This window comes from Cynocephalus volans, chromosome X, assembly GCF_027409185.1.
Source record: "Cynocephalus volans isolate mCynVol1 chromosome X, mCynVol1.pri, whole genome shotgun sequence".
In the NCBI taxonomy this organism is placed as follows: domain Eukaryota; kingdom Metazoa; phylum Chordata; class Mammalia; order Dermoptera; family Cynocephalidae; genus Cynocephalus; species Cynocephalus volans.
The window spans coordinates 4950430-4967178 of NC_084478.1; the positions used below are offsets into that span (position 1 = coordinate 4950430).

The window sequence follows — 16749 nt, forward strand, 5'->3', positions numbered from 1 at the left end:
ATCCTACAAGAAATTTTTCAGGGAAAGATTATGTATGTGTATGTGAGGGTGAGTGTGTTGTGGGGGAGGGAGTCTATATCTAAAATAATGAGAAGTGTAGTTCAGTTTTTCTCATTGAGTTAGTCGTTACTATTTAGATTTAAGTACATTTAATGTTTAACGTTCAAAATAAGTGACGGACATCAGGAGATCCCATTATTAACTGGTTTAGTACGCACCTCTATTTTTTCAGTATAGCAAAAATATTGCAGTTCCATGCAAAAACATATTTTTTTTTTTAACCTCAGCCAAAAGCCCATCCATGTCAAATCTCTCCTGTAGTCTCCCAAATACCGTGAACTGGTACTCTTTATTTTAAAAAGAAGGAAGATTCTTCTGTAAGTTGAGGATTTAGATTTTAGTCAAGCCGTCAAATTCATAATCCCTCTGTAGAAGTTGCCAAGAAGGCAATTTTGGCATTTATCATAGCAAAGTGATCAGTGAATCCACCTCATTCTCTGTTCCTCCCACATGGCGAAATAGCTTGACCTGGAAAAACTCTTTTCCTTTGACGTTTCAAAGTCATTTTGTGCAAAGACATACACTCTCCTAGTCAGATTCGAAACCGTGAATATTTTCTAAAGCATTCTGCAGCTTAATTGTGTTGCACAAACATTAATCCAACTTCATGTCCAAATCTGTACTGGATAAGCCTTCCCGAAAGAAAGGGAGAAAAAAAGAAGGTTTTTTTTTTTTTTTTTTAAAAAAAAGCTTTACCATTTTTACATTCTTATTTGAGTCTCCCCCAAATATCCAACTATGATATTTGCTCTTTTTCGTATGGCTTCGTTTTTTCCAAGAGTCGTGACCTTCACTCATTTCAAAGAATGCTTATTAATTCATTATGGCCACGTGCAGCCCTATTTATATGAAGACAGACTGATGGGGGCCCTGAAATAATATAACTCATAACCAACTCCCTCAAACCACAGCCCTCACCGAAGCTGGCGGCATCTCACAAAGCTACCACGTTCCGGCTTCAAAAACTTGACATGTAAAAGGTTGAGGATGAGACCGCATACTAATTGAGCTAACAGGCCTTCTTTCCACGGCTTTCCTGAGCACCTGTGAAAAATGAACTCTCTGAGCCAGAAAGGAGATCAGAAATAAATAGCCTGTTTCCAAAGAAAGCCGCAGGACAGCTTTTTGTTCTAAAATGACAATAGAAATCCCAAGCTTGAATCCGGATGTGCCATCTACTGTACCTACAAATAGGGGCCACATGACAACTGCATGGCTGTACATGTAAGACACACCCCACAAATCTGCCCTCTCTAAAACTCAGAGGGATTTGATGTGAGATTAGCTATGATTAGTGGAAATGTTCAGACGTTACCCAATCCCCACTTATTTAATTAGCAGTTGCTAATTAGTGTTTCATGCCAAAACTGTTCTGCAACACCTGCATTCATCGCTAAACCTTTTTCACAGTTGCTTGTGAAAGTAAATTGCACTTGGCTTGGGAGAAAAGCCCCTTTCATACATTGTATGGATGAAAATGGCTCGTAATGCCAGTTTAGGTGCCCATAATAACCATAAGACAATCCTCTCTTCCCCCATTAAAGGAAGAGGTGATTAATTTCTAAGCCTCCAGTAATTTCTGGCAGAACTATTCTGTTTTAATACAGCTTTTCTTCAAGCACATCTCCCTCTCTTAATTTGCACAGTGTGACCTGTTTGCTTATTTTGTGTCTGCAAGTAACATGAGGATTTATTTGCAATGCATGGTGAATCACTGGCCTTTATTAAAACAGAACCCCTCCCTCCCTAGCAAAACGTGACTGCTGTACTCTCTCCAACAGGAGGCTGGTGAATAGTCCCTTCCTGCGAGAATAAGTTGTGGCAGCATCCTGTTGGGTGGTTTGATCTTTGCAATTCTGAATTCCTTCCAAATGTCCTACCAGGGAAACAGTGATCTATGCATCTCTGAATTTTAACAAGTGAATGTGGTGTGTTTCAAAGCTGTTGTTCCCATAGTCTCTGCTTTGCAATCTTTATTTACTTCAAAACCTAGGGGTTTTTTTTTTGTTTTTTTTTTTTTCGTTTTTAATTTAAGCTATCCCCAACGCGGATTTTCTGTTTCAGGTACAGAATAAAGGCAAACAATCTCATTTTCTTGATGAAAATACATTCCTTTCATTTCCTGAATGCCAAATTGGGGCATTTTCACTAAATGAGTTTTAAGGTGCATGTGTACATTGACAAGAATTGAAGTCTGTGAACCCACAAAGATAGGATCGGGGTAAGAATGACCTGTTTTCCTAAGGCACGTGATTTGTGACAATTAGGTCTGAGTGTTAAACTGTCTTCTCCTTTCATCTTCCCCTTTCATGGCCAGGATTCCCAGTCAGTCAGATGGTTGAGAGGAACAGGCACCCCCAGTATAGGTCTTTGATGTGATAGAGCCAGAGTAGGGAAAGGAAGAAATTTTCCTGGCAAAGTCATCCTTTAATCTGCAAATAGAGCGGTCTTGAAAATTCCAGGTGTGATTTTTTTTTTCTGTTGTTCCAGGTTTTGTATACACCAGGAACCCTGTAGATCTAAATCACTAGCTTTTCCCTTCTGATTGCAGAAAGCAACATGACAGTAGCTCTTCAATTTGGAAACATCCATCCATGCTAGCAAAGGTGAATGCTGATCCTTAGAAGTCGGTTCCCTGGGAGATCACTTAACTTTAAATATACGTTCTGGATGAATTAATGGAAGATTGTCTAAAAGCAGAGATTTTAAACAAATGGTTTCTTTCATTGATGGGTACCTTCTGCTCCAAACCGTCTAAGCATTTCAGCTGATGAAATATTTGGCTTTTGAGATTTACTGAAATGAAGCTGGTAAAACAGTAACCTTGCCCTCCCCTCGCAATTAAACAATGAAAGAAAGGTACAAAAGAGATCATTTGAATTAATACACATTAATAGCTACATTGATGCCAAGTTTTGTTCAGAGCCCTGGGAGAAATAACAAGAAAATCAATGCAAGAGATATGCTCGGTTATTGTGTGGTTATTTTAAAATGTGTTTCGTGGGAAAAGTACCTAAAAACAGAGATCACATTTATCCCACTGTTGAGTGAAGTGGATATTATGTAAAATGAGCATGTCTTATTTGGGCTAAATATTGCTGCTAGAAAAGTTTCAGATTTTTATTACAGATAATAATCTAAATATTTCTTCTCCTTCTGAATTACACCATAGTTTTTAGAGAATAATTCTGGGTCCTTTGGCTATCCATGCACTGCAAGTCAGCAAAAAATCCACTGGGGTTAGAAGTGGTTCCTCTTTAGTTGAAATATGGCTTTTTTTTTTTTTTTGTAGGAGATCATTTCTTACGTAAGCAGTTTGCATTTATTGGTGACAAGTAACCAGAAGATAACTAAATGAATGTAGAAATTAAACGTCGTTCATAATTTTAGTGTGTGTATTCACACCTGCGGCTGGTGCATATATATATATGCATGCACATATATATATACGCATATATATATGTGTGTATATATGCACATACACAAACACAAACATAAATGCCCATTTAAATTAAAAGAGTGAAACCCAACAGGAAATATTTAAATAAAAATTCTTCAGAGAGAGTAAATAGAATTTACTTTAGGTCAAACAAAGAACCCGGAAAAGAAATCTGCGTCATAAGAATTAGCACAGAGGTATAAACAAATGAAAATCCAATAGATGCAAATCCACATTCTTTAAGGTTATACGAAATCATCCACGAGTCCCTGTATTACAACATAAAACTTAGAATTTTTCACTGGAATCACATATGGTGTAACAAAAGGGCATACCCTTTTTTATAGGATGGGATAAAAGGGAAGGAGTGCTATATATTCAGATTCTGTAGGCCTGATAGGTACGACTGATTGAAATTCAGTGTCTCTATTTTCACTTTTTATTTTACTTAAAAAGGAAATGAGTAAGAACTGAGCATCCTTCTTCTACCTCAGATTATCACAACAGAATTACACAGCGCCAACGTCTATTTCCAATGTCCATAGAGTATATTAAAGATTAATATGATGAACACATCATTTTTTGGGGGGGATGGCTGGCTCAGACGGGGATCTGAACCCATGCCCTTGGTGTTACAAGGCTGCACTCTAACCAACTGACCTAACCAACCTGCCAGTCTCAAAGACACATCATTTTTATAGCACAGGTTTCCAAACTTGGGGCCCGTTAAATTCCTACTGGGCTTCCTTGCATTACAATAAAATAATAAAATATATTTAATGTAAATGAAATTAATATATAATGACATATTTGTAAATATTATAAATTAATTATATTATATCCACACACAATTATGTAGAATAAAGCTGCACAGGATTTTCTAAAAGTGTTTCAGTTGAAATTTTATTAATTTGCAAAACTGAAACTGATTATATTCTAGATACAAAATACAAAATAACAAATACGGTTTGTTTATAACATAATATATATCAAAATGTGAAGATAATTGATAAATGAGATTTATAGTGATGAAAATTTGGGAACTGGCCAGTCTGGAAACAAATTCCTATGAGCCAGCATTAGACTCTAATTCAAAATGTCATACTTGAACATTCCTCCAGATTCTTTGATGACTAGCATTCCATTGGCTGTCAAATTATTTGGTTTTATTTCTGAACTAGCTAGTACATCTTGCCACTCCTCTGACGCTGCATCTGAGGGCCTGAGACAAGAGCTATGGTACTGTCTGCCTTACACACCCATGAGCCAGGTCCTTCTGGATTCCACCAAGTTTCCACACCATCAGCATGATCATGGTAAAAGAATGGATAACATCCATGAAAATGAAAACTTGCAATCTTTGACCCAGCTCTCCTATTTCTATGAATACTTTTGACAAGAGTCTTTATTCTTATATATTAAAACAGCCACCTGAGGATCTACAGTGCATATCAATTGTGATTTTAAAACCAAGGAAGTTCGACAGTCCCTGAATAGACGATCCATTGAATGGAAGCTGCTGGCTGAATCCACAAAATGGGATGTTATTCATGGGCATAAAATAAATGAGTATTTGTGAGGGTACTTTGACATGTTCATGGAAAAATAGACTTGAAAGACATTATGCATCTTTCCATAAACTTGTTGAAATACCCTCCTAGATGTATGGGCACAGAAACCCATCTAAGTTGTCTCAAGAAAAAACAATGGGTTATTGAATACTATGTATCAATCCATCCTATTTTAATAAACATAATGCATATGTAAAATATAAGATCTGTGAAGATATCACATGGTTAATGGTGTAAGGTATGTGCTTAAATGAAATTTTCACACTTTATTATTAAGATCTGTTTTATTTTGTACACAATTTATATTTCCCCCTTTAGGAATCAATTACAGTCTCTCTCTCTCACACACACACATACACATACACACACACACACACTATATATAGCAAGTGTGCTGTAAAAACAAATTCATTAGTGGGACTTCAAGGGCCATTCTGTGTGGTCCTGTGTTACCTTCTCTAGGCAAACTCTTCTTCTGTTCTTTAATCTGAAAATTCACGTTACTTGTTGGCAGATTCTGGAACATGCCTTGCAAACTCATATATCTGTTAGTGTTTTACACTCAGTCCTCATCTAGGATGCCCTCTGCAGAACTGGCACATGCCATTAAATAGCCTTGAAAACATTTCCAAAGCACACTGTCTTCCTGTGGATATATGTCTTCACACCAAGCTGCACCAGTGGCTCATGGAGCACAGTGCCACCTGCAGGCCTGCTCCTTCACCTCACGCAGGAGTCACCTGCACAGCACAAAATGCCTTGTCATCTGTTCTTGTAACAGCCAGACCTCCTTCCCATATTTGATCCTTTTCCCTTAGGGCTGGAGCAGGCTTCAGCCTTCAGGGAGTTCAGGTGCAGCATTAGCTGGCTTGTTCTTCTTGATTTGCACCCTCCAATAAATGCTTGTCTTTCTACTTGAGATCTCGGTGTACAGATTTCTTGGTTGGACTGTGTGTGGGCAGGTGAACTCCTTTCTGTTCAGGAATGTTCATATCTACCTACATGGGCCCCTTTTCAGAAATTCCCTGATTATTTCCATTCTCTCAGCAGAATAAATGGCTTTAAGTGAATGTGTATTATAAAAACTAACCACTTTAAATTGAGGGTAGGTGCATGCAGATGGGTGTTATTAATTGCCCTGGGTTCAGAGTCTGATACCCTCACTTTTATTTATTTATTTTATTATCATTATTTTTATTTATACATATCTATGGGGTACAGAGTTGAAAAGCCATATTTGTGTATGGATTATGTATCATTATAAATCCTAATTACTTTTTGTGTCCCTTACCCAATGACTCCGTATCTCCCTTTCTGCTCTCTCTTTCCTGCCTCTAGTAATTATAGGTCAGTTCTCTCCTTCTGAATGTGCAACATTGTATTCGGGACTTTCTTTCTTTCTTTGTTTCTCAGCTCTCGCTTATGAGTGAGAACATGTGGTATTTCTCTTTCTGTGCCTGGCTTATTTCACTAAACATATTTTCTCCAGGCTCACCCATGTCACTGTGAATGACAGAATTTCATTGTTTTATTGTTTTTTGGGGTTTTTTTTATGGCTGAGTAGTATTCTGTGGAGTATATGTACCACATTTTCCTTATCCAGTCATCCATCCATGGACATTTAGGTTGGTTCTGTATTTTGGCTATTGTAAATAGAGCTGCTATGAACATGGGAGTGCAGGAATTCCTTCAACATGATGATTTGCATTCCTTTGGGTATCTGCCCTGCCAGTGGTATTGCTGGATTATATGGTAGATCTATCTGTAGTTGCTTGAGAAACCTCCATACTGTTTTCCATAATGGCTACATTAATTTACAGTCCCACCAACAGCAGAGAAGAGTTGCCTTTTCTCTACATCCTCGCCAGCATTTGTTATTCTGTCTTTTTGAAAATAGCCAGTCCGACTGGGGTGAGGTGATATCTCAATGTGGTTTTGATTTGTATTTCCCTGATGATTAGTGACATTGACTACTTTTTCATGTACCTTTAGGCCATTTGTATGTCTTCCTTTGAAAAATATCAGTTCAGCTCCTTTGCCCATTTTAAAATTGGATTATTTGTTTTTGGGGCTTTTTATTATTGTGAAGTTGTTTGAGTTCCTTGTATATTCTGGATATTAATCCCTTGTCAGATGGATGGTTTGCAAATATTTTCTCCCATTCAGTAGATTGTCTTTTCACTCTGTTGATTGTTTCCTTTTCTGTGCAGAAGCTTTTTAATTTGATACAATCCCATTTGTTTATTTTTTTCTTTTGTGGCTTGTGCTTTTGGGGTCTTATTCATAAAGCTTTTGCTCAGTCCTACATCCTGAAAGTGTTTCCCCTATGTTTTCTTCTAAGAGTTTTATAGTTTCAGGTCTTCCGCTGAAGTCTTTAAACCACTTTGAGTTGATTTTGGTATATGGTGAGATCTACCGTAAATCTTCAGGCATGTTACTTAAGATTTCAAAGCCCCACTTATCTCCTATGTGGAATGGAAAACAGAATAGTAGCCATCCCATAGCATAGCTTGGGAACCTAAATTGGACAATGCACATAAAAGAGCACTGTATATCGTATAGAGGATGTTCAAAAATGACCACAATTCTTAACATCAGAAACAGTGCTATTTTTTTTCACCTACACATAGTAGGTACAAAGAGTAGTCCCTCAGATATAGGAAATGGTTCCAAAGGGAAAAATTGACTACTGGTTTCATTAGACTATGACAGTTAGTTTATGCAGATGGAAAAGAAAAATCATGTGCTCTCTGATTGCATTTTACAAAAATGGATTTGATGCCATTTGTTTGTGAATAACTTTGCATAAAGGGGATGCATATTTATTTATTTAGTCTGTTAAGTGTTTGCTGTGTGCTTAAAGACTAAAGAGAAGTACAATGCAAAAATAAAAACCAGTGTATTTTTTTTAACTCATGCTGTGAAACTTGGGAAAACACTCTTTCAACTGGCATTTGTGGAGTATCTAGAATGACCCTAAGCCTGAGGGAAATGATATAATATGTTATAATAGCTGAGTGGATTTCAATAGAAATTTTGAGAATTTATAGAAAAGGTGTTTTTTTTTTTTTTTGCATTTGTAAGCTTCAATTTGTTTTTAATACAAATATTTTTAAACTTATTTGAATTGAAAGTCATATTTTTCATCATCAAAATATACATATAAAACACATATAAGGTACATCTTTTATACTTGATGCTATTCAGGAAACTGTTAAATGTATATAAGAAAAATGTATACAAAATTGTATCACAAATATTAAATAATTTTCATAATTTCTTTTAAAAGGCACTATTTCAAAATACAGTATTTTAAAAATATACTCATCTATCCACAGCTGCAAAAAATGCGTGTGTTGACAGCTGTAGTAATGTTGTCTTTCCTTGCATTTACTGTGAGATATTATCCGTGGACCAACACCTATTAATCTCATTTCTTTTTATTTCTCCATAGATAATCAGAGCAAAAATGCACTCTTTTTCGATTCTATCAAAATCCATTGTCATCCACTAGCTCAAATAACCTCTTTTGTACCCAGAAATATTCCTAAACTTTTCAACATTGGTTTCCTCTGGCAAACTTGGGACACAATGAAAGGATGTTTTAACTTGTTATAATTAAGAGAAAAAATAGATCTTACATGAAATAACACATTCATGGGTAATAAAGTAAGTGTGATGACATATAAAAAAGCTAAAATCCCAGTGGAATGTTTAGTTAAAGAAGCATAAAGTTTATTGATGAACAAAAACAATATTTTCCAGAACTGAGTAAGGGAAATTTATGCAGACGTTCTGTGTTATGCACTAAAACTGTCCTTTTGTCTTAATCTTTTGGTGATACTCTGCCTCTTTAAGTTCCTAATTATTTTATATTATGCTTGCAGTTGTTCTAAGGTGATGGTTTTTGTAAATTCTTCGCCATATTTCTTTTTAAAGATGGCTGGTCCATGACTTAACCGTCTGTTTTCTTCAACCACAATGCATAACTGGGATGCACTTTCTAAGCCTGATTTCAGTAATTTTTATTACAATTCCTGAAATGTTGGTTGATTTCAAGACCATATCACAGAAATTAGGAGAGGGTATTACCATGTGCAATTCTGATCTCACTCAACAAGAGGGATGTTTGATTTATGAGCAGTTACAGAATCCCATTGTATCTCTTACTGTACTCAAGTTTATTATTATAATTACCAATGATTTGTCATTTTTTTAATAACTCTGTCCTAGAAGTGCATAAAGATTGCAGGGAAGCTTTTACTGAGAATCCAAATGGCTGGGCTAAGATTTCTCCCTGAGCATTAATGCACAGTTAACTTTAAGTGGGTCACATACCAGAGCAGGTACGGCCAGACTCAGTTCAGAAAGAGGAAAGCTCTCTGTTCTTAAAAACTAGATTTTAAGCAACCGTCATGGTACCCATCTCATCTTGACAACCTTCACCTCACATACTTCTATGGGCTTTAACAAAGCAATTCACCAGAATCAAAAAATATATGTGAATATATATGTATATATGTGTGTATATATATGTATGTGTGGTTATATGTGTATGCATGTATATATGTCTGTGTATATGTACATGTATGTGTATACCTATATATCTCTTTGTGTATGTATGTATTTCTGTATATATGTGTGCATATATATACACATACGTATATATTTTTATTTAGTTGATATATCAACACTTCCATGTGCAGACAGCATGATCACATTTGGTCCATTGGATTTTGGCCCTTACTCTCATGAATAACAAAATATAATTAGCCACACAATGCCCCCAAAGCAAAAGCAGAACCAGAGTTGTGGTCAGTTGCAAAAAAATAAAATAAAATAAAATAAAGCAAAAAGAACAGATTTTAAAATAACAAAAATGGAATCAAGATAAAATGTTTAGCAGGCATTTGGGTTTAATTCAACAGGTCTTCATGGATGCTTACAATAGGCCAAGCATTTTGTCCTTCATGGTAAAAACACTGCAATAAACAAGATTCTCAAAATTATTGACCTCAGGAAATTCACATTCTAGCATGAGAAGACAGATAATAAACAAGTAAAGATAAAATAATGTAGTGTATGAGTTTTCTATTGCTGCTGTAACAAATGACCACAGACTTAGTGGTTTAACACAACACACATGTTATTATCTTACAGTTTTGGAGGTCAGAGGTCCAGCATGCTTCTGCAGGGCTGGCACCTTCTGGAGGGTATAATGAAGGGCATATTTCCTTGCCTTTCCATCTTCTGAAATATGTCTATGTTCCTTGACTCTTGGCTCCTCCTTCCGTCCTTATAACAGCTGCATAGCACTGTCATCTCTCTCTCTGATCTCGACTTCCAAACTCACATCTTCTCTGGCTCTGACTCTCTAGTCTCCTTCAAGTAAAAATATTTTTATGACCTTGATCCTACCCAGATATTTGAGGATAATCTCTCCATCTCAAGATCCTAATCTTAATCATATATGCAAAATCCCTCTGACTAAGAGGTAGGATGTGGACGTATGTAGGGGCCGTTATTCTCTCTTCTGCAGGTTATCTGCATAATCACTGAGTTGACAGAGATTTTCATATATTTTGGGTACAAGCCTTTTTTCTGCTATATTTGTTGCAAATGTTTTCTCTCTGTTTGAAGCTTGCCTTTCATGCTCTTAATGGTGCCTTAGTTCTGGCAAAGGCCACATCACTGACACATCCTTTTATGGTTCTTATGTTTTGTGCTCTAGGTAACAAAGATTTTCTTTTATGTTTTCTTCTAGAAGTTTTATACTATTTTGTTTTACATTTGCATCTCTATCTTAAAGGTTGACATTTAAAAAAAAATTCAGTACAGACATTTGGCCTATCACATGTAGTATCAGTTAATGAGATGTCTAAAGAGAATAAGATTCTTCATATAACAGGGAATGACTGTGGGTAGAATAAAGCAAGGTGCTATGGTTTGAATGTGCTCCCCAAAATTCATGTGTTGGAAACTTAATCCCCAGTGCAGCAGTGTTGAGATGTACAATCTTTAAAAGGTTATAAGGGGCTGACCAGTTAGCTCAGTTGGTTAGAGTGCAGCCTTGTAAAACCAAGGTGAAGGGTTCAGTTCCTGGTACCAACCAGCCACCAAAATAAAAGAAAAAAGAAAAAAGATAATTAGGTCATGGAAGCACCAGGGTCATTAATGAATGAAGATGTTTATCATGACAATGGGTTACTTATTGCAGAAGTGGGCTCCTAATAAATGGATAAGTTCTTCCCATATTTTCTCTCTGTCTGTGTGCTGGATTGTTCTTCTCTGAGGAGGTAAAAATCAAAGGGAATCATGTAAGAGGACCAGCCACAAGATGATAAGAGGAAAATATTCCAGAAAAAGAAGAATGAGTTGAAAAGTTTCAAATGGGAGAAAGGCTTAGAGGATGGGAGAAAGATAAGGAATCTCAGTGCAGCTTCCGAACCATAATTAGCAAGAAAACATGAATGAGTCATGTTGTCGTAGTATCCATGGGTGGGTTCACTCTTGGAGGACATAGAAAGAACGCTGGAATTCACCGGAAAACAATGAGGAGACATAGGCATAGCAGAGCTGAAACATGGCAGTGTCATGATATGATTTGTGCCATGTGAAGATCATGGTAGCCACTGGTAGTGATAGTTGCAGGAGGCTGAGGATGGCAGGAGTCCAGGTGAGAGTTGGTTCTTGCATCTACCAGGCTGGTGGCAGTTGTGGTAGAAGGAAATAAACATCTTCTTGATACATTTCAGCAGGGGACTTTAGGCTTTGGTGATGATACAAGATGTGATGATTAAGGAAGATTTACTGGAGGAGCGGAGATAAAAGGGGATTTTTTTGTTGTTATTTTTTTCCACTTTGGTTTTATGTTTCTGAAGAATACAACATCCATCTCTCAGAGTGTGTTGGTTGTAACCCAGTTATTACAATCGGATAAGTATACATTTAATGGAGACTTAGCTTCTGGGTTTTTTAATCCTGGCTGAGTCAAGTACATCTCCAAGAGTCCTATGACTGTGGCTGGCTGATTGAAACCCAGGTTTCTGTTCACTCTGAATCCCAAGCTTTTATCATGGCACCTTCATCCCCAAAGGCAGAGGCTCGTGAAGCTCCTTAAATGGATGACATTAAATGCAATCATGCATGTGAAGGCTCTTTCTTCATTATAAAGCTGTGAGTAAATTTGAATTGTTATACTCATCTTGCACAGTAAAATACTTACGAAGGGCTTGGTGATAAGGACAATAAAGAAAAAGGGCCAATAGCATGTAGTTTCCATTACCTTTAGCACCAGGCACATTCACCACTGTGGAAGCAGTGGGAATTCACCCAGGTGCTTTTGTGAACAAGAGAGGTATGCCAAACAAGAACATGCATTGTAAGTTTAAAAGATTTTTCAGCTTAAATGTGTGTGTGTGTGTGTGTGTGTGTGTGTGTGTGTGTGAGTGTGTGTGTGTGAGTGTGTGTGTGTGTGAAATGATTTCAAAGCACAGCACAGACTCATTGAATTACCCTCTCAACAGTCTCAAGGTTGCCAAACTTGATAGACAAGGTCAGAAAGAGCTAAAAATACAGATTCAAAAGAGTTCACTCTCTTCCCCTGATGATTCAATCTCTTAATGACCCAGTGCAGCATCTTGACTCAGCTACATTTGAAATAAACTAGAGACTCTCTCTCTCTCTCTCTCTCTCTCTCTGGAGGAGAAACTCTGAAGGCAACCATTCCTTTATTTCCAGAATACATATTTAAGGGCTGTTGTGTGTTGGGGGACTCAGAAGACAATACCCCACAGCAAAGGCCTCAGAAGCAAAATTTCTCTCTGATCTTCTCCTGCCCTCCTGTCTTGCAGCCTTGTTCTCCCCCAAGGAAAGCCATAAAAACTAGAATCCCTGTTCTCCAGGGTGGGTCCTAGAAACCAGAAACCCCTTTTCCCCAAAGACAGCCATAAAGACTAAAAATATTACTCTAACCTTCCCCCACCTTTCTGTGTGACAATAAGAAAAAATAAGACCCTAATTCCAGAGGAGTCTGGAATACCCAGGAGGAAGGAATGCTGTACTGAGAGGCCAAGAAGAATCTGAACAGAGAAATTGTCCTGGTTTTCCCTACTCGGTCTACTGATATTAGATCAGACTCTTTTTGTCCATTCACAGTTCTACATGGCTGCACCTTCTTCATCGAACCCAAGCATAAAAATGGTTAGTTTTCCCTACATCTTTGCATCTTTGTTCTGAAGGCTCCCATGTCACATAAAATTATTATCAAATAAATGTGTTATGTTTTTCTCTTGTTCATCTCCTTGTTGTAGGGATGTCAGCCATGACCCTTATGATATGAGGAAAAGGATCATCCCTTTCCTGGCCATACATCTGCATCCTTCACTGTGTTTGTTGGGGGGAAAGCTAAGATGACCCTTTCCCAGCCCTCACGGTACTGAGAGCCTGGGAGAGGGTTGGGCTATCTCAGAATGTGAGCCAAGGATATATCTGCACAACCTTAAGTTCACAGAAAAAGAAATAGCTGCATAGGCTCTTGTTGCTTTGTGTTGCTTCACCCCCCATGGATTTGTCACCCCACTTCTCCCGGGTGACAGAGATTCAGAGGATTGCTCGAAGCCCATTTCTACTAAGCATTGAGAAGCCCCAAAGTGGTTAACTTCCCTGGGACCCTCCAGCAAGAGGCAACTCTTTCTTGGGAAATTAACACCGAATTGGGGTTTTCTTCCTGCATTTATTTTCCAGACCAGGAAGTTACAGGAAGAGAACATAGGTGAGATTATAGTTTAACAATATAGGCTGGTAACTCTCAGTGAAACAAGTCAGATGACATTCCAGTAAGGCAATTAAGTGATCTTACAGCAATTTCTCAGTATCCTTACATAACAATCAGTAACTAGTCTGTTCTTGAGAGAACAGACTTTATCTTACACCAGAGACTTTATAGCCTGAGGAAGATTTCCAGTCCTCTGCAAGGTCAATATTTGAAACTGCAAGGCTTTGGAAAACCAGGCCCTGTGAAATACATATGCTTTATAGTATATTCCACAGGCTCTGTCCCTGTGCGCCTTCAGAATCAGAGTCTCTAGTGGTATGATCCAGGAGGAGGCACGAAAAACCAAAAGTCATTTTTGTGCATATTCATAATCTGAGGAGAACCACCCCAGGCAGTAAATTTCGCAGCTGTAGATACCCTGGGGTGGTCTTTGAAGAATACACTTAGCACAGCCAAGGTAGTGTTTTCCAGGTCAGGAGTGTAGGCAGGCGGTGCACATAATGAATGAGAAGGGTCTCCCTTCAGGGGGGCAGTCTCCAGCTGTAGTATGTAATTCTTCATGTCATTGGTGAATCTGCCAGGCACGGCAGAAGAGAAGAACATGGAGCCTTCCTTTTGTCATGACCAACCCCATAACTTACCTGCTTTTCACAGAGAGGCAGAAAGAAAAGGGAAAAGCTTTCTCTTGCTAGAAATAACAATTCCAGAACCAAATGCGTGTGTGTGTGTTTCCCTCCATCTGTCAGAAATTAAGTCAGACTTATGTTCAACTGGAGTAACTGAAGGTCACTGTTCCTTTATTTTTTGTCACTTTCTAATTAAATAAAACTTTACCCTTTTTATTTTTTATAATTTTTTTCTCAAGAGCAAATATTTTATTATAATAAGTTGTATACTTTAAAGGAACATTTAGAGTGAATCACAGTCTTCCTTAGTTTGAAATAAAAACTTACTGGGGTTTTTAAGATTGGTCAATTCTGAGGGTACTTTTTTAAAAGAGTTTTTTAATTGAAAGATAATTGATGATGTATATGTGTCAGGTAAAGAATAGAATATCAATATATGTGTACAATACGTGTTGATCGAATCAGGATAATTAGTAGACTTGTGCTTACAAAACATAGTCAATCTTTGTGACCCTCAACCAGTTTCTCACCAACCCCCCGCCCCCTTTCCCACCTCTAATAACCACAGGTCTGTTCTCTCCTTTTTTCTTGATAGTTTAATGAATTATTGTAATTCATTCATTCATTCTTTCTTTATATTTTCTTTATTTATTCCAGTTCCCACTTATGAGTGAGGACATGTGGTATTTCTCTTTCTGTGCCTGGCTTATTTCAATTAACAAATGTTTCTCTAAGTTCATCCATGCTCCTGGGAATGACAGAATTTCATTCCTTTTTATGCAAGACTAGTATTCCATTGAGTATATATACCACATCTTCCTTATCCAGTCATCTGTCAGTGGACATTTAGGTTGATTCCTACTCTTGGCTATTGTAAATAGAGCTGTGATAAACATGGGAGTGCAGGTATCCCTTCAACTTGATGATTTCTGCACCTTTGAGTATATACTCAGCAGAAGGATTGCTGGGTCATATGGCAGTTCTATCTGCAGTTGTTTGAGGAACCTTGAAATGTATTATTGATTGTACAGAGTTACATTTCAATGCCTGTATACAATGTGTGATGATCAAATCGGGGTGATTAGCATATTCATCATTGCAAAACAATCATTCCTTTGTGATATGGACATTTGATCCCCTCTCTTGAAGCTATTTTATAACATACAGTAAATTATTGTTGAAGACAATGTGGGGGCTACTGCATTCTTGTGCTGCCTCCAACTGCCTATAAATTGAGCAGAATTAATATTAAAAATCATAGGAAGATATCTACGTATATCTATCTCTAATAATCTTGCCACTTGGACCATTTTTAAGTGTATAATTCAGTGGGATTAATTAAATGCATAATGTAATACCATCATTACCACTACCGATTCCTAAACCTTTTCATAACCCCAAGCAGAAACTGTGTAACAATGAAGCCATAAGTCCCCATTGGAGAAATACTTTGCGTGGTTTACATGTGGTGTGTTACTGACCTGCTGAGCTAAATCCACTTGATTAGGTGTGACATCTGAATGCAATGACCAGTGCCACCTCCTCAACCATTCCCGATACTGGTCTTACTGGCTAAGACACTGAAGCAAACATTTCTCCACGTGGAGTAAAGTTCCTTTAAAACATATGTCCTACCCTTTAACTTTGTAAAACCCTTAAAATTATATTTTTCTTGTTGTTTTGTAATCTGTATTTACATAAGTGAATTAAATGTGAATTGTGTTTACCTTAAGTAAGGTAAAAATGAAGACAGAAGAAAACGATGAAAACAAAATCCTTTTTGTCTAATTATCCAAGATTGATTTAAGAATCGACCAAAATACCCCATTCTGGTGAGGCTTCCGGTCAGCCAGGAAGTCTCTCTGTACGGGGTAATTTGCTGAATGTGGAATCCTGGCTCATTTTAACAGCATGCCTCTAAAACCCTGCGTAATATTCAGTTTCCAAGAAAGATTTTATAGCAAAATTCTACATTCTTATACTTTTAAATGCGAGTCACAAAATGAAAAAAAAAATTCTCTAATTGACCACCACATTTAAATAGAAACTTCAAATAACATCTGACATCTTTATGCAAAACACCTTATCATTTATAAACATTTTTCATGCACTATCTCATTTCACTTGTGCCCCTGAAACTGAGGTTCCTTCCAGTTCCCAGGATTTCTAGTGGCTTGGTTTGAGTTCATGGCCAAACACATATATTATTTTAAAAGCATTGGATAGCACCTAACAATTGATTAATAATGAGTTGTTTTGCAAATAACTGATTTCTCA

General features: G+C 37.2%; 1 protein-coding gene across 4 annotated transcripts in view; it reads right to left on the reverse strand.

Moving 5' to 3' along the window:
- Positions 1–16749, reverse strand: part of NLGN4X (neuroligin 4 X-linked) — a 252749-nt gene that overhangs the window by 15431 nt on the left and 220569 nt on the right. The window lies entirely within an intron of this gene.